At 35.8% G+C, this 24,627-nt stretch overlaps 1 protein-coding gene and 1 pseudogene across 38 annotated transcripts in view; both read right to left on the bottom strand.

Annotated features, from left to right (window-relative positions):
- Positions 1-24,627, bottom strand: part of LOC114279355 (uncharacterized) — a 114,839-nt gene that overhangs the window by 51,882 nt on the left and 38,330 nt on the right. For 30 of the 38 annotated variants that reach the window (XR_014356926.1, XR_014356933.1, XR_014356932.1 and 27 more), the window contains exon 1: positions 3,106-3,557. The exons of 1 other annotated variant lie outside the window; for it this stretch is intronic. The gene's annotated coding sequence lies outside the window, so the exon portion shown is untranslated. Of the gene's footprint in view, positions 1-3,105; positions 3,558-24,627 lie in introns of those variants that run through there. 7 more of the 38 variants (XM_082909576.1, XM_082909575.1, XM_082909573.1 and 4 more) reach the window with 3 other exon arrangements.
- LOC114268430 (aladin pseudogene) lies at positions 4,921-17,308 on the bottom strand (annotated as a pseudogene).

Raw genomic sequence — 24,627 nt, 5'->3', positions numbered from 1 at the left:
TGATAAATAATTTTTGAATATGATTGCATTATATTTGTTTCAAAAAAATAAGTCTATTTCCAAACTCATATATTGTTTATTTTTTAAAAATAAATATGTGAAATATACAACTACAAATAGAGAGATATATTAAATGAACAATTTAAATAATTGAACAAAGAGCCTACAAATTCAAAACAAGTTGCATTTGATAAATAATTTTTGAAAAATCTCTGGTTTAGTAAATAACTCTTTGGGAGAGCGGTGAGCCAAAGAAGAAACCAAACCCCCATGAAAACCCAAATTTGCAAAACCAAACATACCCTTAGAAACAACCATTGTCTTTGTCTCAGCCGTCTCATTCTTCTTGTATTTTGTGTGAGCTCAAATTATTTAACTTCCAAATTTTTGGTTGATTCATAATAGATTTTTTGCAGATCAAATTGTTGTTTTCGGCAATTATTGCAGTTCCATGGATGCTTTTTCCAAAGCCTTTTACTTTGAAGAAACTTCACTCTAAAGTACTCTATGTTGTTTACTTTTTCTATGTTTCTAATTCTTGGGCTAAAAATTGAGTATTTTTCCTGAATATAACTTTAGAGTGTTTTACAAGTTAGGAAGAAAAAAAAAAAAAAACCTCCATTGCCATAGGGAACACCCCAGCGATTTAAGCCGTATTCCCCCGATAGACTCAAGTGCGTGTCTCCTTAACTCATCTATCAAAATTAAATAACATCTCTGTTCATCGAATTGATGCAAACACTGCAAGCTTGTACATCTCATAAGGGACATGTCTAAGCTCCAGCTTCTAGATGATTTTAATTTCAGCAAACTATTTGAAGTGGAATAGAATCAATAGAGTGGTGCTTGAAACTTGAGTTTCCTTTAGTCACTCCTCAAAGCCTTGTTGGTTTGCATGGAACCAAATCTGGAAATGAAATCCTATTCCGTGGATACTTTTCCAGTGTTTGGTAATTGGTATGTTAAGGACCTACAATATATTTCAAATCTGGAACATCTAACGCTTAAAAAAGCAATTGATAACTATTGAAAATACATTATGTTTATAATGCAATTTCCTTATCTCTAGTAAGTTGGGAATAAAAAGATTACAATTTACTTAGATTGTGTTTGGTTGGGAGATTCGGGAAGGAATTTGGAAAAGGAAAGGGAAAAGGAAAATGAAAAGGTAGGTGAAATGTAAATAAAATATACCTACATTTCACCTAGTTTCATACACCTTTTCCCTTTCCCTTTCCCTTTTCAAATCCCTCGACCAAACACACCATAAGAATATACAAGTGGAATAACTGAAGTTTGAAACTTTTTGATTCATAGAGAGTTCCTTTGGCAGTACTAAGAAAAGAAACTGAAACATTTTGGGATAATGAGGCATGGACTGTTGCTATTGCCAATGGAAATACAAAATTTTCACTCCTAGAGTTGAAGGCCACATAGTGAATAGAAGCTTTCCCACTTGAATTAAAAGCATCCTAATGCATGTCAAACTTTGTGCACCTGGTGAAATCTTCTTTGGGTTGTTATTGTTATTCTATGAATTCTATGACACCCAAATACATGGTGTGAATGTCATTAGTGAATTCTATGTTGGTCTTGAAAATAATGTTACTCTTAAGAGATTTTGTTTTACGAACCTGCACACAACTTTCATGTAATGTAATAAAAATTGAGGAACCATAGACAATTTTATTTATTTATTTATTTTTTTTTTTGGGTTCTGCATGCAATATTTGGTTTCTACATTGATATCTTCTCATCTTTTTTTAGCGATTGAATCTTTTCATTCTCTGTTTTCCCTTGGTTTCTTCTCTAAGAAATCCCAATTTGTTTCATCTTTCTTGGTATGGATTGGTAAAAGCCGAAGTTTTATGAGTTCTACGTGGTGCTTGCCATATGGCTAATTGTGTCTGTCTTAGACTCTTAGGCGTTTACCTCATATACTTTCTGAATATCTGGTTTTTTATTTCATCTGTATCATTGTCATTATGTCAGATTATTTGGTTTAAGTTCACAAGGTAGCATACTAAGACTCCTAACATTAGTCCAGCACTTGGGCAAGATGTTCGTCAGCACTTGGGCAGGATGTTTATGTTGTATTATGTGAAGGAAAATCATAGATAATGCACCAACAACAATTTCTTTGGTGAAAATCATCTTGATTATGAGTGGAGAAGGAAATTACTTAAAAAGCTGAAACTCTAAAGCAAGACCACATGATAGGTTGACAATTAGGAAAAGGAATTTTCAAGATTATATGCGAACAAAATGATTAAAAAGCTAAGAATAGGATAACATGGAGAGAGAATGCAAGAAGCCACAGCTTTGATATTCACCCAAAAAAAAAAGTCACAGCATTGATCTCATGGGATTAACGAAACAAAACATAAAGAATAACAACAAACAACTAAGTAAATAAATAGTGAGCCTGTTCCAATTTCGTTTCAACATTTTGTCAAACACATGGTGAGCAAGAGGGTGGAAAGCAACAACAATAAAAAGCATACATTAAACAACAGCAACACAACGACAACAATAGCAACATTATCACACACAAACTAATTGATTAAAAGAAAATTGGAATTCAAACCATTGGCCCAATTCCCAAATTAGCCTTATTTTTGTTTGGAGGAGTTTATTTTTGAGGTGCACTCATGTTGTCAAGCATAAATCGGTTTTTTTTTTTTTTATATTAATCAGAACAATACGATATTTTTTTTTTTTTATGTTTCAGTTTTGTTTTCACTGTTTATTTTTGAGGTGCACTCATGTTGTCAAGCATAAATCGGTTTTTTTTTTTTTTATATTAATCAGAACAATCCGATATTTTTTTTTTTTTATGTTTCAGTTTTGTTTTCACTGACCCTGCTGCTCTCCTGCCATATTTTTTGGACAAAGTTTCTTGTGGTAGGTTCCAGGTCAAATGCATACAACAAATATGTAATCTGTTTCGGCAAAATGAGGCTGTTAAACTTTTTATTTATTGATACATATTGACAAACACCTGGTGTGCATCTATTTAACATGTACCCAAGAATCAAAACAGTGTAGGTAAATATTGTGCAACACACATATAAATAGTAGGCATCAAATTACAGATGTAGTTACCAGGATTTGCAACGGCGGGAGCGGAGATTTGGATGCCCAACTTCGAGCGTTACCGCAGCAACAACGCCGACAGTGTGAGAAATTCCATGTTTGCTGCAGAAACACATGGCATGAAAAACAAAATCCAGCCATCATCATGAGTGCGAGTTGGACCTGTGGGTCGGTGAGGCCTGCTCTTCGAAGGGGTAAAATTTGTTTTCTTCTTCATTGTCGGCGTGGAAAATTTGAATCCCACGTGGGTGACCCAAAATCTGCAAGAAAATTTTGCAGGGAGAAGCTTTGGGAAATAGCCAAGCAGCAGAGCACCGGTTTGGGAAATTTCTAGGAGGAAATTATGGATATGGATTAGGATTGTAGGAGAGAATTCTTATTTGACTTGGTTTGTGTTTTCGTATAGCTTTGGTTTGGATTATAAGAAACTAAATAACTAGAATTCTATTCTTTGTGGGTTTGGGTTTAATACTTGGGTAAGATTTTTCTATTATAAGGTCAAGTTTGACTATCTTAAAGAAGTAAACACGTTTTATCTTTTTATCTTTTTTTTATTATATTATCTCTTTATTTTTTTGTACATTTTTTTGTAAAAAGACAAAAAATACACTTATTTAGGTCATCTCAAACAACCCCTAAATATGGATGATTTCTCATGTTGAAACGTTTTGGGTTTTTTGTGAGCAATTGAAAGGTATGCATTCGTTCTTGTCTCATATTAAAAATTATTATTTGTACGATTGCTTGTGATTAGTGAGAATTATTGCTCGTAGAGATAGGTTTTGTTGAACCATATAAAATCTTTCCTCTTCATTCTCTATATTTGTATTTGTTTTAATTCTAATTCTAGTTTTTATCCTAATTATTCATAACAATCATCAACTTTGATATAGTTGGGTGTTGTAGATACTATAAGCACAACAATCTCAAGCATAAATAAATAAAATTTTAAACTAAATGAATAAATAAATCTCAAACAAGAAACAATCCGACCATGAAACTCCTCAAACTCAAAATCCACACAGGATTTAGAGCAATGGTACAAACAATAATGACTTATAAATTGCTCACGAATATATGAGAGCAGTGGAACGTACACCATTATTTTAATTATTAAAAAAAAAAAGAATTACAAAAAATACTTTAGGATTTAATCCTTATAAGAAAATAATTTTTTTTTAACAAATTATATTCTAATTTTTTATTTTGTTTTAAATCTATACTATTTGTCTATATTTGATAAGTAAAATCATTGGAAAAAAATATATATATATTTTAGTCGTTAAACTCAATAAAAAATAATATTTTAAACATTTTATGTACATCTATATTGGTTCTACTTACTGAAAATAAGTAAATAGTTTAAATTGAAAATAAATCAAAAATTTTAAATTTAAATTAACAAAATTAAAAACTTACAGTTTAGTTTATTAAAAAGATCATACTCAGTTTTTCTTTTTCTTTTTCTTTTCTTTTTCTTTTTTTTGGAGTTACTGTTCAAAAAAAAATGTTGTGGTTGCAATTTTCGTGGCCACTCTTGTCACCACTCTTTTTGTATCACTTGCAAAATTGAAAGGAAATTTAGAAAAATGATATGCGGACATAATTTTCATACAAAATTTAAGGCATGAATAATGTGGTAATGCTATTCTTGCAATTATAAATCAGATTGATGAATGACTACATTATTATCCATGAATTTTTTAAATACAAATTCTGTTTGTATAGCATTACTTGGAAATTTAATATCCAAATCAAATTGGATATAGAATGTTATTTTTTATTTTTATTTTTTTGAGGATAACACAGCAATATAAACATTAACTAAGCAAAAAGTCTTACATCAGTAGCAAGTTGGTGAGCAGCGTAAACCACATCACGGTCCACTTTTTGTAAGACAACATGATCAAAAGATTTACACAAAGACAAAATGTCAGCTAGAATGGATTGGAGACACCAATCGGATTCTTGAGCATTGTGGTGGAGCAGCAGAAGAAGGACTAGGCAATCTGTTTGAAGAAGCAGATGATTGATGCCGGAATGGACTGCCCAACGCAGAGCATGGAGAACAGCAGCTGCTTCTGCTTGTTGAGGAGATAACATTGAAGGTCCCAAAATAGCTTCCTCATAGACTCGGTGATCATCAAAATCAAAGCAAACCCACGCCAGACCAGTGCGCTCACCTACAGCAACCCAAGAGCCATCCACAGCAATACGCATACGCGGAATATAGAATGTTATTATAAATATATGCTTCCTTTAGATTTTGTTTAGCAAATTTTAGTACCCATCTTCTTGATCTATCTCTCCTTTTTTTTATCATTTTATATATATTTTTAGTTTGTTTCATATCATATTCATAGCTGATATTTTTTATTTTGGTATCATCAGATCATACAATACCATAGACATGGATCATAGCTATGCCTATAGTTGTTGGGAGGACGAGAAAATTCTTACCACACCCTCTTGTGGCCCGATTGATGATGGCATTTATGTTCAACTACAATTTTCTAATGAACTCAAGAAACCTACTCGTGGCAACGATAGTATTGGCAGGAACCACGATAGTGATGTTATACTGCTAGACTCATATCGTTGGGTATTTTTTTTCAGTCGCAACGATTTTCTAGAGAGCAAGAACATGAAAGTTATTTTGTTTGGTCATTTACGTTGTAGGAATTTATCCTCGAGTATTGAAGAGTCAATAATAAATGAGATGTGCAGATTTGCTCGTGTCATGGTGAATTTGTACCCAAACCCAAAAGTATTGCCAATTGTTCTAAATGTTGTGGTTAGAACATTTCAAAGACCTGATTTGAGCATGGAAGAGGCAGCTGCCAGGATTATGAGAGAAATTATGAAAGAACCCAATCATTTCATTTCGCTGCCAACCACAAAATCATCCATTGAAGCATTGGACAAAATGACTCCTAAAGATTCATGTTCCATAATCACATGCGATTGCTTCTATAAAAAAAACATGCGCGTTATGTTCGAAGACTCTTCCAATTAGAATTGACGTTACTACCTTGTTGTGCTCTCATAAATATCATGACAAGTGTATTTTTAAACGGTTCAAGATTAGCAAGATGTGTCCTGTGTGCCGCATGGCATTCTAATTTATTAGTATATATTTTGGTTATTTGTTATGTTACTAGAACTGTAGCACACATTTTGTGTGTGCATAATATTACACCCTATATGTGTACTGCATTTAAATTTGTTTTGTCTTGATTCTTTTTTTAATGTCAAATTCACTATAAACTGATTTTTACTATTCTCGTCAATCAACTCTTATCAAAATATGCTAATGTCACATGTTTTAAGACTTTAAATGCCAATCAACTTGTTTGGTTTTGGATTTTCAAAATTTACTTTTTAGAAAATTGAAATTTTTTATTTTTTTGTATTTTTTTGTTTTCACTATTTTTTTTTTTAATATTCTAAGAATTGTTTTTAATTTTTAGATACACCTAACATAAATACACTTAAAAAATATAATATTTGTAAAATGTTTTTTTTTTAGAAAATTCACTAAATATCAAAAATGCAAAAAAAAAAAAATTATGTGAATTTAGTATATTTTTCGTATTCTTGTATATTTATTAATTTTTAAAAATATTTTTTTAGAAACATTTTACTTTTAAGATATATCTAAGTAAGATGCATCTAAAAAAGGTAAAAAAAAAATTGCTTAGAATTTTAAAAATATTCACTAAAAATAAAAAAACTCAATTTTTAAAAAATTAAATCTAAAAAATTAAAACCAAACATACTGAATAATACCCTTGGTCGTCTTCTACCTCCAAAGACCCAACAAGCTTACAACAAAACACTACCCTCAGCCAAACAGTACCATCATTAATATATAGAAACATCAATCAAATGCTGTTTTTCAAAAACAAAATGTATCTCTTAAGGCCTCGTTTGGGAAGCCTTCATTTTAGCCAAAAAGTTACTAAATTAGCCAAAAAGCCAACAATCCATACCAAAAAGTCAAAGATTCTCTTTTTTCTCTACTTTTTGCACATCTTTTCGTAAAAAATCAAAAAGTCATCCCAAACATACTAGTTTTTTTTAGCTCATATTTTAGTCAAATAGCCAAAAAGTTACTAAATTAGCCTGTTCCCAAACGAGGCCTAAGTTTCATTTTCAAATTATATTTTTTGATTTTTTTTTTGAAAGATAGAAATTAATTTAACAAAAATAAACACCCAATAAATATTTTTAGAGAATTAAAAATTAATTATGCACCCAAAAATGTGAAAATGATGAGTATTTTTACACCAAATTAATTTTTAATTTTTTCATAACTTCTTTAGAAAATTAATTATGAAAATTAAACCAAACAAAGAGTGTTATGATTCACACTATCCCTATATGTGTATATATATGTATATTTTTTGAATTGCCTTATACTAGGAATGTTGGTTATTTTAAAATTAATTTTGCACCCAAAAAAAAATATATATGTGAAAATGATGAGCATTTTTTTTTTTTTTAAATTTTTTGCACCAAATTAATTTTTAGTTTTTTCATAATGTTTTTGGAAAATTGATTATGAAAATTAAACAAAACAAAAAGTGTTATGATTTGCTTTCCCTATATAATGTGTATATATATTTATATGTTTTGAATTGCTTTGTACTAGAAAGGTTGGTTATGATAACATAATACTGTGACCTTTAAATAAAAATTAAGACAAACAAACAAAAAATAAAATAAAAAAACAAAAAGAGAAATAAAAATAAGAATTCTAATAGGAAACAAAAGAAAAATAAAAATAAAAAATCTAATAGGATTTAAAAGTTTAGTCATGTTGACTATATTCCCAAATTCAGTGAGATTTTTTTTTTCTTTTTTTTCAATAGCCTTGCACAGTGGGATATAAAAGTTTAGATATGCTTACTTTAAATTTAGAAAAAATATCATTTCAGGAGTGATTTTGAAAAAAAAATTATTAAAAAACGATAAATTTTATAAATATTAATAATTAAAGACTTAACTTTTTATTTTTTATTTTTTATTTTTTTATGAATGTGTAATAATTCCTTAAATTTAAATGTAAGCTTACTTGGAGATGGAAGCTGATGATAAAACAGTTTATCTCTCTTTTTATGAAGCATACAATGCTGAGGTGCATAACAAATATAAAACCATTTCCATTTTAAACCATATCTGTTACATGAATACGGGCCTTGTGAATCTCTAGGTGAGTGTCTGCAAGTAGGCCCTAATGCACTACCACTATCATTTTTACCAGCAAACTGAAAGGCTCGACACCTAACTGCACGGTTCCACACCCCTTACCCAGATTCACCAAGTATTCATCTTTTCGCAAACAGATATCTTTACAAACATTTCTCAAAAACAGATACGTTTCTAATGAAATGAATGTAATGCAATGTCCAATGCAACAAATGAGAAATGTGATTCAATTTACCTAAGTCTCATGCATTTCTATAACAATCACAACTATCCTCCACCGATAGCCCCAAACAGATATTTCTAAACGGATATTTAAACAATTAAATTCCATAAAAATTCTGATAAATACAATCTATTCCACATCTCATCAAATGTGAACAACTAAACTAGTTTTCATATCACAATCACATCCGGTAACCTGTCAAGATCCATTTCTAACCGTATCGGTTTTATTCCAACAGATACATTAAGCAAAATAATACCGTTAATGCCCAAGAAAACATCATTTTCTTTCCAAACTTGTTCTCCAAGCATTATTCAACTATGACATCCTATTTTGATCAAAAGCCCCAAAAGTTAAACATAATTCCTTTGTTTTCTTTAAAAATGCTCTTTTGGTCACAAACCGGTAAAAATTTCAAAACCAATTGAATCGAAATTCGTTTTTGTTCAAATTTAAAACAAAGCTCTTTCATAACCTTACAAACATATTCCAAGTTTACACTTTCGCAATTTGGGCATCAACTTTTTATTTTTCTCAAAATTTCCCTTTTAAGCAAATAAATTACAAATTTTCCAAAAATTCTAATCAATATATATGCAACTCTAAACTCCATATAATCAAGTAAAAGTGCATAAAAAAGTGTAGGAAAAATCCCTACCTCAAGCTAGAAGGAGAAACAAGCAAAAACCCCAATTTTCAACTTTGTTGGATTTCGATGTCCATCGGTCAAAACGTTGCTCTCACCAAGCTCTTCATTTTGATCTTAAGAACTATGGTCTAAAACCTTAGGTTCAAAATTGAGTTCAGTTTGATGCCACCTTCTTTCACCACCTTCTTGACAAGCATTAGCAATCTCATTGAGATTTCCTTTTATTCTTGCCATTTCAAAATTCCGTCAGTCAAATCCACACATCCTCATTGATGTCAAAATTCCTCTCAGCTTCAACGTGACAAGCCACTGGTTGAGGACCAAGGTTTTGATGTCCATGTGTGTAACCAGCCCGCGGGGGGGCCTCGCTACAGCTCGGACTCTCAATGTTCGTCACGGTTCTTAATCTGAACTAAAGAGTCCAAATCTGGCAAATCGTTTTGAGAAAACTGATTTTAAAAAATAGTGCCAAACATGGACTGCTTTGCCAGATACAGAGTCGCCACCTAAATATTTTATTTTGGGAAATTTAGGAAACCTTGACTCGGTGCCAAAAGGCCACGTGTCCGTCATCACCAAAGCTGCTTCGGCTCGGGAACTTGGGTACGATTGGGGAAGGTCACTTCGTGAGCACCCCCGCTCGCCCGGTCATAGACCGGCCTCTACTAACCATGATATCGATTTTTGAAAACATTGCGAGTTCTTATTCCGGTTTATTAGCCTAGGTTACTATGTGATGCATACAGCATATAAGTATAGACCAGGTCGCCTAGATTGGAACAAAACACTTCTTGTTAGTTTTTGAAAAGGGTTTACTACCCGCAGGTAGGCTTTGAAACATTTGATGATTTATTCCAATTTAAACAACCCAACCTTCACCCACAGGCATTCAGGCAGTTATGTCAGATAAGCAAATAGCCTCATGGTAAGCATGCTATCATGGCATTCACTCACACGCATGCAAGGATGCTAAAGCATAAAAACTCACCGAGTACTCCAAGCCAAAATAGAAATTATGTTAGAAATCATGCATGATCCTAAATATACAGAAATGCCTAATGCAAAATGCAATTATGGTAGGCTCGGCTATTCTAAGATGACATGTGAAATGCTACAACTATCATGTATTCAATTTGGAATTGAAATACAAATGCAGTTAGTATGATGCGCCGAGCCCGGTGCATGCAAAACAGATGAATGAATGCAAACATGCTATCATACTGTATGCTAATTTAAATATGCCCTAATCTAACCATCAAAAGCGGATAAATAAAAGGGAGAAAGACGTGGGGTTGGAAGACATACATCACACTCACCCACACTTATTACAGTTGTGCCCCCACTCGGAGGGTCCGAATAAATATACAGTCCAAATATTACAGTCCCGAAATAAAAGAATATTACAGATTTCTAATTAATTAATGAATTAACTAGAAAGCAAATAAAACTGGCATGCAAGCCAGGGACTGTCTCGCTTCTGATGGATGATGCATGTCCGGGTTGTCTTGCGCGGAAATCCACCGGAATGCCCCAATTAGCCTCTGTTTAGCAGTTATCCTTGAAATGCGTGCCGAATCCCGAAAAATTGCTGATTCCTGATTTTGCTGCAACAGAGAGCAGGAAAGGGGCACAGCAATGTATTTGCACAGATATATGCATGTCTCGATCCTCGTGCCACCAATCACGCATACCGAGGCATGATGGCCGAGGAGTCGAAATGCACAACTCAATATAGGATGAATGCACATGAAACTAAAGCTAAAACCTAACTCCATCATGGACAATCCAGAGTGTCGGTGACTGGGGAATTGAGACACATTCCGTCACTCGGAGTACGAAATGTACCTCGTTTCCCGTGCCCGGGCTAACTCCTATTCCGAACACGATGCGATATGCATGATATGCATGAAATGCAACTAATATACAATCCTAACATACACAATGCTATGGAATGACATGCCTCGAAATGCGTGCACACGGGCACGCGAACCGAGAAAATGACGGAATGCTGAAAATGAGATGCCTCGAAATGCGTGCACACGGGCACGCAAACCGAGGCGATGATAGATACAATGAAAATGAGATGCCTCGAAGTACGTGCACACGGGCATGCAAACCGAAGCGATGACAGATACAATGAAAATGAGATGTCTCGAAGTACGTGCACACGGGCACGCAAACCGAAGCGATGACAGATACAATGAAAATGAGATGCCTCGAAGTACGTGCACACGGGCACGCAAACCGAGGCGATGACAGATACAATGAAAATGAGGTGCCTCGAAGTACGTGCACACGGGCACGCAAACCGAGGCGATGACAGATACAATAAAAATGAGATGCCTCGAAGTACGTGCACACGGGCACGCAAACCGAGGCGATGACAGATACAATGAAAATGAGATGCCTCGAAGTACGTGCACACGGGCACGCAAACCGAGGCGATGCTAAAATGACATGGCAATGACAAATGGGCTTATACCAACATGAGTGAGCCTCAGCCACACTCACATCGGATGCCGTCGGATAAAAATGGAGTGCCTCGAAATGCGTGCACACGGGCACGCAAACCGAGGCGATGCTAAAATGACATGGCAATGACAAATGGGCTTATACCAACATGAGTGAGCCTCAGCCACACTCACATCGGATGCCGTCGGATAAAAATGGAGTGCCTCGAAATGCATGCACACGGGCACGCAAACCGAGGCGATGCTAAAATGGTCATGGCAATGACAAAAATGATATGCAAGCATGCTAATGGAATTTCAGCAACAAAATATGGGGAAAACAGTCCCGAAATGAAGCGAAATGATGTGAAATGTAAGAAAATGTCCCGAAATGCAACATTAGGCACCCGAAATGGCCTATAGCCATGCCAAACATGCACAACATGGACATGCAATGCAAAGACAGAAGCTAGACAGTCCCAAAATAAGCACTTTTCCAGTTATAAACATGGCCAAACAGCAAATATAGGTATGGCAAAAATAGCATACAAGAATAGGGGCCAAGATAGGGGTAATGAAGCAAGTGGTATAAGCTAAACCCAAACTGAAAAATTTCCTTCTACAACACTGAAGATGGACCAAAAATATGAACTTTTACAGTATATGGAAACCTCAAAATAAATATACAAACATGCTAAAACTATGATGCAAAATAGGGCTCAAAAGGTGCTAAAACATGAAGTATATAAAATAATCACCAAACAGAAAAAAAGTGTGAATGAAACATGAAGTATAGGCCAAAACAAGGCCACTTTCAGTTCAGACCAAGGTCCAAAAACAGAAGCCAAGAGGGCTATCAACTTATGCAAAAATGGGGCCAAATAAGGGATTGAACTACAAGTGACACATGGAGACACCAAACAATGTTGAGCCCTTCTCCAATGTTGAAGAGGGGCTCAAAATAAGCCCTATATCAGTTTACAACATGCTCGAAAATAAATTGCTCATGGGTCAAAAATAGCATGCAAAACTATGACATACAAGATGGTCAATGAAGCAAGTGTATTATGGAGGGCTCAAACAGGGTTGAGCCCTTAATGAGAAGTGAAGATGAGCTCAAAATATGGCCCTTTTCAGTTAGGGCCGGAGCTTGAAACCAAAAGGAAGTGAGGCTTAGAAATGGATCAAGAAAAAGGGTCAAAAGGGTAAAAGTGTAACTTACCCTTGAAGATCCGAAATTTTGTTGCTTCTTGGGTTGATTTGCAGCTTCTTTAGCCTTCAAGAATCCTCCCTTGCTGCTGGAAATGAGATGATGGTGGTAGAGCTTGGTGGTGTAGAAGGAATGAAGGTTAAGAAGTTAGGGTTTTTTGGAGAATTGAGAAGGATGACAATGGAGTTTAGGGTTTGTGCTTGGAGAGGAATTTTTCTAACCCTCAAGAAGAAGACCCTCAGCTGGCTATAAGGTCAAGAAAGGGGTGTAAAAGGGGGGTGAATTGGAGAGCATAACTCTCTCCCAAAATATCCCCCGGATACAGAAAATATCTGGGGGATATTGCCCCACAGCTGGAAAGGGTACAGTGCAAGGAAACTGGCCAGCCTCATACTTTTGCTGGAGGTGGCCGGTCGGCCATACCCCCTAGCCGGCCGGCTAGGGGTCAAAAGGGTCAACCATATTCTCTGGCCGGCCAGGTATTGGGGAGGTAGCCCTATGTGTGTACAACACAACCATGTAATTGAAATTCCAAGAAAGTAGGCCCAAGGGGTTCAACAATGGCTCAGAAAGAGGGGGTCAAAAGGGTCAAGTGACCTTAATGGCCGGCCACCAACTTTTAGTGGCCTCCCAGATGTGTAGATCACAGATATGTGGTTCAAAGTTCAAGAAAAAATGTCCAAGGGGTTCAACATTAGCTCGGAAGAAAGGGGTCAAAAGGGTCAGGTGACCTTAATGGCCGGCCACCAACTTTTAGTGGCCTCCCAGATGTGTAGATCACAGATATGTGGTTGAAAGTTGGCAACACTAGCTCTAAGGTATTCAACATTAGCCCGGAAGTGCGAAAAACGGGCGCCGGGAGGCTCCGGAGGAGAGATAACTGGTTGCTGCAACAATTGCTGGCCTCCCACCCTTCAGTGACCTTCCTCGGGATAAAACAGAGGTACCTGCCAAAAATGAGCGAAAACCGTTGCAAAACGAACGTTCCGGGGCCAAAGCACGCAGTTCGGGGTCCCGAAAATGGGCTGTTAAGCACCGAAAATGGTATTCGACCTCGAAGTGGGTTTCTCAGACCCCGGTGTCCCTCAAAAGGGAGAAAATAAGATGTATGCCAAAAATCAGAGCAATAGGAGATGGTTAAGCGGTCCCGAACCGAGGCACACGGCCTGACGGCTCCGAAAACCGGGAACCGGACTCCGAAATGGGAAAAATGGCCTACGGCCACCAAATGTAGCCCACGGACATTGAGAGATGGTCTACGGGACCTCTCCCTCCCCTCAGGAAAAGAAACGGAGAAAACCGAGTCTGGTTCGCAAACCGAGACAAGGCACAGAAAAGGGTTCGGAAGTCCGGAGGCAGGGCTCACGGCCGCGACTCTGAAACTTCTGAACGAGCACATTATGCAACATCACCAAGCGCTCAATCGGTGACGTCTGAGTCTTACGGTCGGTCAAAAATGGGGTGTCTACAATGTGATCCCAAAGATAAAATGTCCCATCAACTTTGCTGCGAAAAAAATAATCTCCAATGGAAGACCACTTTAGCATTGATATGCCGCCTAATCCCTGTCGAATGGGTGTGCCTCGACCTTGATCAACATCCCAGATGGTGAATGACGAGCCCTCATACGAGCCAGATGCCAAATATCTTCCATCTGGACTCCAAGAAAGTGCACTAATTTGTTCGTCATCGTGACTTCGAAGAAAATCCACTAGAGTCCATCGAGTTCCGGTGCCCCTAGCAATAGTGCCAGAGGTAACTCCAGATCTCACAGATGCCGCATTGCAAAGATAAGAAGCAGTCCATATACAAATTCTACCCTTGCATGCTACAGAAAGTGTCATCCCACCATTTGGCCTCCACTCAAGGAGCTTAATATCTCTTTGGGATTCATGGGTCAAATTGCATGGTTCCTTCCGTTCTGCTGAATCCTCATAATCACGAATTGTAACATGATTTGGCCCAGAAATGAATGCTAAAATATGCTTATGTCGATGCCAACTCACTCCATGAAGATCAACCTCTGGCAACAATTTTACATCATTCGGATGAAAAAGGCGTTTAAGGGAATTGCTAAAAAAAAAACCTTGCAGTGCTGCTGACCAACTGTTCCTCTAAACACTCTCATCAATCTTCCTAGTTGTTGCAAACCCTGTTCGGGATTCGGTGATGGTAATAGATGATCAGTCCGAAAAGAAACCGCACTAAATACAATTCCGAGAACTTTGGCATAAGTTTCCTTGGCTTGATCGTCTGAGAGGTTCTCGGCCGTAATCAAGTCTCTGTTGATTTCACAGATGGTGACTGTTAAAAATGATGTATTATTAATTGATGTAAGTTGTTGTGTTATTGATATTACAAGGATTCCTATTATATAGAAGAGGATTTGGGTAGTAGGTGAGGAGTAGGTGAGGGTAAATTGGTGGTAGGTGTAATAGGTGTGGTAGTAGGTGGTGGTAGGTGTAGGTAAATTTTAACAGCCCCCCGCAAACTCAAGGAGGATAGAAACTAACCAACTTGAGTTTGAAGAGAGGAACAAAACAAGAAAATACATAAAAATAAAAAAGGATAGGAGACACTGTACGGTCGTGTCAGACCGTTGGTGAAGACACTGAATGGTTGTGTCATAACGGTGTAGAGGACACTGGATGGTGGTGTCATAACGGTGTAGAGGACACTGTATGGTGGTGTCATAACGTGGTAGAGGACACTGGATGGTGGTGTCATAACGTGGTAGAGGACACTGTATGGTGACCGGAATTAATGTCGGGACAGTTTATGGGGTCTTGTCGGACCGTTGTAGATGCTAACCGGAATCAAATGTCGGGACAGTTTATGGGGTCATGTCGGACCGTTGGTGAAGCTAACCGGAATCAAATGTCGGGACAGTTTATGGGGTCATGTCGGACCGTTGTAAAAGTTGCACCCTCAAAAGGTGTGCCCAATTTTTCAAAAGGCGTGCCATCAAAAGGCGTGCCCAATCCATAAAAAGGTGTGCCGAACATGATGGCGAGGCACGTGGGCCCCTTGGCTTGCGCGCTCGTTTTGTCGTCTGTCGGCAAGTGGCGCGCGATGCGCGGATCGGCCCTGGCTATTTAAACCAAGGTTGAGGCAGAGGCTGAGGCAGACAAAAAACTTCTGAAAATCCTCTGAAAAAACTCTTCCTTTGCTGAGAGAGAAACTCTGTAATACTCGGTAACCAACCCGTCTCTGAAACACTCAGCAACATGGCCTCTTCTTCCCGTCCAGCTACCCAGAACATGGCCTCCTCTTCCCGTGGTCTGCTCACGCTCTTTCCAGAACTGAACGAGTCCACAAGAGAAATAACTGGTGCGGTGGCCAGTGAACCTCAACCAAACACCTCTGGTTTTGCTCCATTGAACTTTCCGATGCGGTCGGTGGAGCAAAAAATGGCGGTGCAAACTGATATTGAGGCCAATCAGTATACTCTGAAGTCATGTGTGGAAACCATGACTGCGGTCACAAACTTGTCGCACCGGCTGCAGAGCAGGACAAATGAGGTGCAACAGTTAAACTCCCAGCTGGCTCTGCTCCAACGCATGTATAAGGATGCGCGAGCAGAGATAAGTGTGCTGAAGGCGGAAAATAAGGAGCTGAAGCGGAAGGCCACCGTGATGTTCCGATTTGGAGGGCCGCCATATGCTGCAGTGGAAGAGTATGGGGGAGTGAACGTGCTGGGCGGCGTGGAAAACACAGAGGCAGCACCGTCAAGGACTGCCCAGGACGGAGGTAAAAAGAAGAGACCGGCGGCAGAGTAGAGAAGGGAAAATCCCACTGTGGGTGTGGTGGTTTTGTTTGTGTGTTTTTTTTTTTTTTTTTTTTTTTTTGGATGTAAAATGGTGAACGGGGGGAGCCCCGACATGAATAAAAGGAGTGTGGTGTGCAAGTTCGTCTTCTGTCTGGTTGTGTTTTTTTTTTTTTTGTTGTGGTTGTGCAAAAATAAAAAAAAAAGAAACAAAAAAATAAAAAGAATAATAATAATAATAAGAATAATACTAATAAGAATGGTCTGTGCAATAGATTAAAAGAAACATAGATATATAGATATAGAGATAGATTAAAATAAGAGAAAGTGGAGTGGGGTTGATTAAATAAAAAAAAAAGAAAAGGGGCTCTTTATGCAGGTGTATGTCGGCTAGTGGAGAAAAAGAAAGGAAAAGAAAGGGTGTAAAGGGAGAAAAAGAAAAAAAATAAATAAAAAAAAAAGAAAAAGTAGATCGGCTGAGAATGCATTACGGAATTCAAAGAGAAGAAAAAAAAATAAAAAAATAAAAATAAATAAAGGGTTTGAAAGTGGAAAATAAAGAAAAGAAAAGAAATGGGGAACATGTGGGGATGAAGGGATCGTGGACAGCGACGAGCTCAACATCGTCTCGTTGCAGAGCCAATCTGGCCACCAACCGGCCAATCCTTCCAAAGCCATTGATGCCGATCGGGATCTGGCCCATGATCTTAAGGGAGAAGAGGGAACAGACTGCAGAGAGAGAGTGAGCGATAAAGAGAGAGAGTAGAGGTCAGATCCAGTCTGTGTGTTCACTCTCTCTCTCTCTAAACCGTTGCAGCGGGAATGGAGACGAGTGCCGTCAGAGAAAATTACGCCTGGAACAAGCTTGCCGGGTATAATGGAGCCAGCAATGGCCAAATAAGCAAAGAATCCAAGGAGCATAGGAACAGAGGTCGATGTAGTCGGGAGAGATGGCGCCGGAGCTCCAGTAGGCGGCGTCGGAGGACTCAGTAGCGGAGACAGCGCCGGAGATGTCGGCGTCTTGCTTGGAGCCGGCGCCGGAACCAGAGCAGGTGGAACAGCTGGCGTAAGCGACGGGGCGGGAGGCGTAGGAGATGGTGGTGGAGTTGCCGGTGGAGCGGACACCACAGGAGGTGGTGCCGCCGTGGGGCTGGTGGTCGGAGCAGGAGTTGTCGGAGTTGCAGTCGGAAATGTGGCCGAAGGTGAGAGAGGCTTGTGATCAAGCAAGGTATGTGTAAAAAAAATTCCAGCGGGCAGCGAAGGCAAGGTTGCCGGCCGGCTGCCCGCCGGTGAGAAAAAAATACAAGCCTAAATCTTATAGCTCTGATACCATGTTAAAAATGATGTATTATTAATTGATGTAAGTTGTTGTGTTATTGATATTACAAGGATTCCTATTATATAGAAGAGGATTTGGGTAGTAGGTGAGGGTAAATTGGTGGTAGGTGTAGTAGGTGTGGTAGTAGGTGGTGGTAGGTGTAGGTAAATTTTAACAGTGACCGTACCAGGTCGAGGAAACGAATACATTTTCTCAGAGAGAGAGATGTTGTGTCTCTTTATCTTCTTTTTTTTATTATTCGAAAATGCTCCACCCCCGAAGAGAGAGATAAGTGTTGTTTTTAATAGCCCATTCCATGTGTGTCTTTTTTTTAGCTTTAACAAATTCTGTCCCTCATTCCCTCTTCTTTTATCGAGAGAGAGAGATAATGGCTAGCTAAGTCCAACCAAATAGAAAGTAAAGGACACATGGGATGGTCCAATGAGAAATTCCACCTTCACATCCCACTTCTCTCTCTCTCTCTTTTCAAAATCATTTTTTTCTCTAAAACCAAATATATTTGTCCACTCACACACATCATCATAATCTATATTCCATCTCTCCCACCCAAAAAAAACAAATCATAACACCTACCAAATATTCTCTATTTTTTTATTTTTTTATTTTTTTTACATTTTTGGGTAATCACAAGTGGTGTGTTTCGAACAGGTAATGTCTCCAAACCTTTAGATGCAAATCCAACCCGAATTGTACCTTGCAGAGTTGTATTGGAAGTTAATTCTTTCATGTTTTGCCACTTCGCTGAGTACATCGGGGGTCGAGCTGCCCGGTCAACTCGTGGGGGTCCACGGGGCAGCGCCCCTTAGCGGGTTCGAGGGTAGCGCCCTGGCAGGGTCGAGGGGCAGCACCCTCGAAGCAAAAATGCAAAATACATTCGAAGTTGCTTGAGCCACACATGAGGAAAACAAGGGAGGGCGTGTTGGCTACTGCAATAAATGCAGGTGCGGGAATGCAAGTGCGGGAGAAGCGCCGCATGTATGGTAGTAGGTGAGTCCGAAATTTTAGTCTTTTTTTCTCTTTAGGCTGAGTGTATCTCACTCTTGTTAGGTCTCTCTCTCTCTAAAAATCCTTTTCTCTCCCTTCTCTCTACATTTCCCTATGCCAAATTGGATCAAAACCTCAAGATCCATTAGAGTTCTGTCATAGTTTCTTCATCAAAGTTGGTTAACTTCTCAAGGGCTTTGTTGTGTGCGGTGAAGATCGAGTTTCGACACCGTTGATTTTGGGGGTTTCATCTCATTTCTTCTTCAAAATTTGAGGTAGGAATTTTCTTAGAGTTATATATATATATATGTGTGTATATATTTTTGCAAGATCTAGATGATTTTCAAAATCTTCCTTCGATAGCTTTGAAAATTGATTGTTGATTCAAAAAGTTGAGCAATTTTGAAAGTGGGTTTGCCTCTTGTTCTTTTAAAATGATCTTTTGGGTTTTGATCTTCATTGATTGAAGAAAAGATGATTTTGGAAAGTTTTCTTTCAAATGATTTGAGCTGTGCAGTTTTTGTAAGAAAACCTAGAAATTGGGGATTTTTAAAAGAGATTGAAAATCCATGAATGATATTGTTATATTTATTTTGTGTGTCAAAACAAATGGATGTTTAGAAAATTTCCTATTTATATTTATGTAAATGATAAATTTCCTGGAATATGAGAATTGCTGTTCATTTTGGAAATTATTGTTCAAAACATTGAAATAGTCTTGAAATGACTAATTGTTGAGAATACTTAAGAAGAAGGAATTGTGTTATTCCTTGGATGATGAATTGGAATAAAAGTATTTATATTCATCTTGTGAAATTGGCGTATCAATTCATTTGATTATATTAAACTTTGAAAGTTGATTTGAAAACTTGCATTGAGAAAAGAATGTTGAGAAATAAGTTTTCATGGAATGATTTTGGGGTAAATACGGTAGTAAGTCTTGAAAGGTGGTGTAGATGATAGGTGTCGAGCCTTCCAATTAATATTGGTAAAAATGACAAATTACAGGTGTCAAGCCTTCCAATTAATATTGGTAAAAATGACAAATTACAGGTGTCAAGCCTTCCAATTAATATTGGTAAAAATGATAAATTGGTAGTACTTGTATAGTCTACTTGCAAACACCAGCCTAGAGATTACCAGAGTCATATTTACCGCCCTTGAGATAAATTGTTAAGTTTTAAACAATTGAAATTGCATGACATCATTGAACATGATGGTTTTCAAAAGATGAAAATGTGATTTACTTTCAAAAAAGGAGCATAGCGTGACATGTGCATTTCATCTCTTGAGACTTGTATAAAATGTATATACTTTGTTAAGGATTTCCTACTAGGCTTTATGCTCATCCTACGGGATTTTTGTGCAGGAAAAGATGTGGTGATTCCACCTAACTAAAGGCGAAGAAATATGTGTTGAGAGTATAAGGCTCTCATTTTGATATAACTCTGTTTGTAAGCCAAGGGCTGCATTTGTGCGGGTTTGAATAACCATTTTGTGTAACCATGCCTAAGCCATGGAAACTTGTAAACCCTTGGGGGTATTTATTTGTTTATTTATTTGGTTTTGGATTAAACGTATAATCGCATTGAGGAACTAATTGTATCATGTAATGCAAGTGTGGAGAATTATTTCTGTTTTCTTTTAAGGAGCCATGATAGTTGTGTTATCATTTGGGCATAGGAAATGGGGGCGTTACATACACATACATATATATATGCATAAATAATCTATAATCAAGGTTGTTAAAATCGGGATCCTATGTTGGATCGTTAGAGGTGTTTATAGGATCGGATCGTAGAATCGGATCGAGAATCATAAGATCCTACCGAAAAAGACAAATTACATAATAATTTAATTTAAATAAATATTTCTTATAAAGTATACACAAAATGAACTTATATTTTATTAAAAAGAAGTGAAGATATTGTGAAAAATATAATACTCCATGTAAAATGTATATATAATATTATGCAATAGAAAATCCGACGGTAAAAGTTCTGTATTTTATCAAAAAAGAAGGTGAAGAAGAAGAAGAATTCTATAACAAAATACTTTACAATGCACAATAATGCATAAAAAGTGAAGAAAAAATATTTAACAATATTGGAAATGAAAATAGATTAAGAACTCAAAAGAGTAACTAAGTCGAATGATAAGGTTTGTCGTTAGCATCCCTAGTGGAGCGGATTCGAGTCACAAAAATAATTTCTCCAGAAATTGAGATAAAGTTGCAATTATCTTACCCTTCTTAGACTCCGCTAAAGATAAGTTTGTTTTTCCGACTATTTAATTTTCTTAAATTACCGCAATATTTGAATGTTTGTTTCCTAGTTTGTTTTTCTTAGTTTATTTGATTCAATACTACTTAATTTTTAATATTTATTTTGACGACATAAATTGGTATTTAGATAACAAACATAAAATTTACAACAAAATATGTCATACAATACAAAACAAGACTTATAAATTGGATCGGATAAGATCGGATTCGGATCGGGATTCCACGATCCTATAAGATCCCACTACTAGGATTGAAAGATCCTACCTACAAAGAGTTTTTTACATGATCCGGATCGATTGTACTCAAATGGATCGTAAGATCTGGATCGAGATTCTGATAACCATGTCTATAATAGTTGAAATAAGAGAGTGATTGAGCAGGGCCGACCCTGAATTATTAGAGGCCTAAGGCAAATTTTTTAAATTGGACCCTTCATATTTCATTTATCCAAAAAAAAAAAAAAAATTGTTTGGATAAAACAAAAAAGACAAAAATTTATTTCTATTGCATTACAATTTAACAAAATTTAGATAACATATATATATATATATATATAATAGTTGAACTTCAATTAGTTAAATTGAATCTTTATTTTTTAGCTTATCAATGCTGTAATAACTAAAATTAACTGGGGATAAAGATGATAATTTTCGACACAACTCAAGTAAAATATAAAATTAGCAAGTTAGGGTTGACTATTTTTCAACATGAATCCAAGTATGATACGACTCAATAACATGAATTACTAATTATATATTTTAATGTTCACTAAGGGATGCCATGGCATTTTTTTAAGAATAAAGATTGGGACCCCCTTTCCTCCACCCCCTTTCTTTTTTGATTGGTCACTTTTTCTTTTTCTTTTTCTTTTTTTTCTCCTCCTCCAATCACCACCCGCCACGTGTGTGTGGGGGTGGTGGGGGTTGAAATTTGAGGGGGTCTAAATCACTGCTGTTTTTTTAATCTTTTATTTAACTCTATCTAATTGAATAAAAAAGTATGTAAAATAATAATTAAGGCTAATATCTTTTTTTCATTTAAGACTTGTATTTTTTTGTTACCTATTGTAGAGTCAATTTAGTAAAAAATATATAGTGATAAGGTACAATTTTCTTAATTAGAAAAATGTAATTGAATTAAAATCAAACATTCTATGAATAATTTCATTTAGTAGAAATAAATTTTATAAAATTCAACTTATGGGAAAAATCTCCATACACTTGCTAAGTTATTTTACACTAAAAATGAAAATTTTCACATTAAATATCAATCGGACACGAATCAAAATAACACCATATGACGACATGAAAATAAATAAATTGAACTAATATTGAAGTAATTATGAAATAGTATGACATGATACACTCCCCTAGTTGGAGGCCCTAAATTTTGTTCAAAATTGGGAGTCCAAGGCAAACGCTTTAGTCGCCTCACCTCAGGGCCGGCCTTGTGATTGAGCACGAGATGGTGTTGTGAGTGAGGATTGGCGATAGAGAATGATAATGAATCACTGTGACATTGGTAAAAAAACCTTCTTCATAGATGTTAAGTTCTTCTTTTTTCCTAAAGTGAACCCTAAATCTAAAATTATAATTTTATGCTAAATAGAAAAACGTGGTCACAGACATTTTATTTATTTATTTTTTTTTTATGCTTTTCCTAAAGTCAAAATAAACCTAAATGTTGTTCTACAGCAAAGGAAGGAGACAACTTGCGTGTGATTATTATCCACTCTGAAATCAGTTTGTATTTGAATATACTTCTTTCTTCTTCCTTTTTTATTATTGTTTATTGTTATTCTTTTATTTTAACTTGCGTGTGATTATTATCCACTCTCAAATCAGTTTGTATTTGAATATACTTCTTTCTTCTTCATTTTTTATTATTATTTATTGTTATTCTTTTATTTTATGGATTAGGATTGTGGGAGAGAATTCTTATTTGACTTGGTTGTAAGTGTTTTCTTATTAGTTTTCGATTGGATTATAAGAAACTAAATTAATTTAATAACTAGAATTCTATTCCTTGTGGGTTTGGGTTTAATACTTGGGTACGATTTTTCTATTATAAATATGGATGATTTCTCATGTTGAAATATTTCATGTTTTTGTGAGAGATTGCAAGGTACGCATTCGTTCTTGTTTGATATTAAAAATTATTATTTGTACGATTGCTCTTGATTAGTGAAAATTATTGCTGGTGGAGGTAGGTTTTGCTGAACCACATAAAATCTTGTTGCCGTGTGTTTCCTTTCCATTCTCTATATTTGTATTTGTTTTAATTCTAATTCTAGTTTTTATCCTAATTATTCATAATAATCATCAACTTTGATGTAGTTGGGTGTTCTAGATAAGCACAACAATCTCAAGCATAACAAAAAAATAAAAAAAAATTAAACTAAATGAATAAATAAATCTCAAACAAGAAACAATCAGACCATAAAACTTCTCAAACTCAAAATCCACACAGGATTTAGAGCAATGGTACAAACAAAAATGACTAATAAATTGCTCACGAATACATGAGAGCAGTGGGACGTACACCATTATTTTAATTATTAAAAAAAAAAAAGAAATTACAAAAAATACTTCAGGGTTTAATCCTTATAAGAAAATAAATTTTTTCTTTTATCAAATTGTATTTTAATTTTTTGATTTTGTTTGTCTATATTTGATAAGTAAAATCATTGGAAAAAATATATATATATATATTTTAGTCATTAAACTCAATAAAAAATAATATTTTAGATGTTTTATATACACCTACATTGGTTCTACTTACTGAAAATAAGTAAATAGTTTAAACTGAAAATAAATCAAAAATTTTAAATTTAAATTAACAAAATTAAAAACTCATAGTTTATTTTATTAGAAAGATCATACTCAATTTTTTTTTTTTGGAGTAACTGTTCAAAGAAAAATGTTGTGGTTGCAATTTTCATGGCCACTTTTGTCACCACTCTTTCATATCACTAGCAAAATCGAAAGGAAATTTAGAAAAATGATATGCACACATAATTTTCATACAAAATTTAAGACACGAATAATGTGGTAATGCTAGTCTTGCAATTATGAATTAGATTGATGAATGACTATAAATGTAACACATTATTATCCATGAATTTTTTAAATACAAATTTTGTTTGTATAGTATTACTTGGAAATTTAATATCCAAATCAAACTGGATATAGAATGTTATTATAAATGTATGCTTCCTTTAGATTTTGTTTAGCAAATTTTAGTACCCATCTTCTTGATCTATCTCCCTTTTATATCATTATATATGTATATATATATATATATATATTTGTTTGTTTCATATTTGATATTTTTTATTTTGGTATCATCAGATCATACAATACCATAGACATGGATCATAGCTATGCCTACTGTTGTTGGGAGGACGAGAAAATTT

The sequence above is a fragment of the Camellia sinensis genome, chromosome 15, assembly GCF_055761805.1.
Source record: "Camellia sinensis isolate YWXY chromosome 15, ASM5576180v1, whole genome shotgun sequence".
Taxonomy (NCBI): Eukaryota; Viridiplantae; Streptophyta; class Magnoliopsida; order Ericales; family Theaceae; genus Camellia; species Camellia sinensis.
The sequence above is the reverse complement of the archived record's forward strand: the minus strand, read 5'-3'. Positions and strand labels throughout refer to the sequence as shown.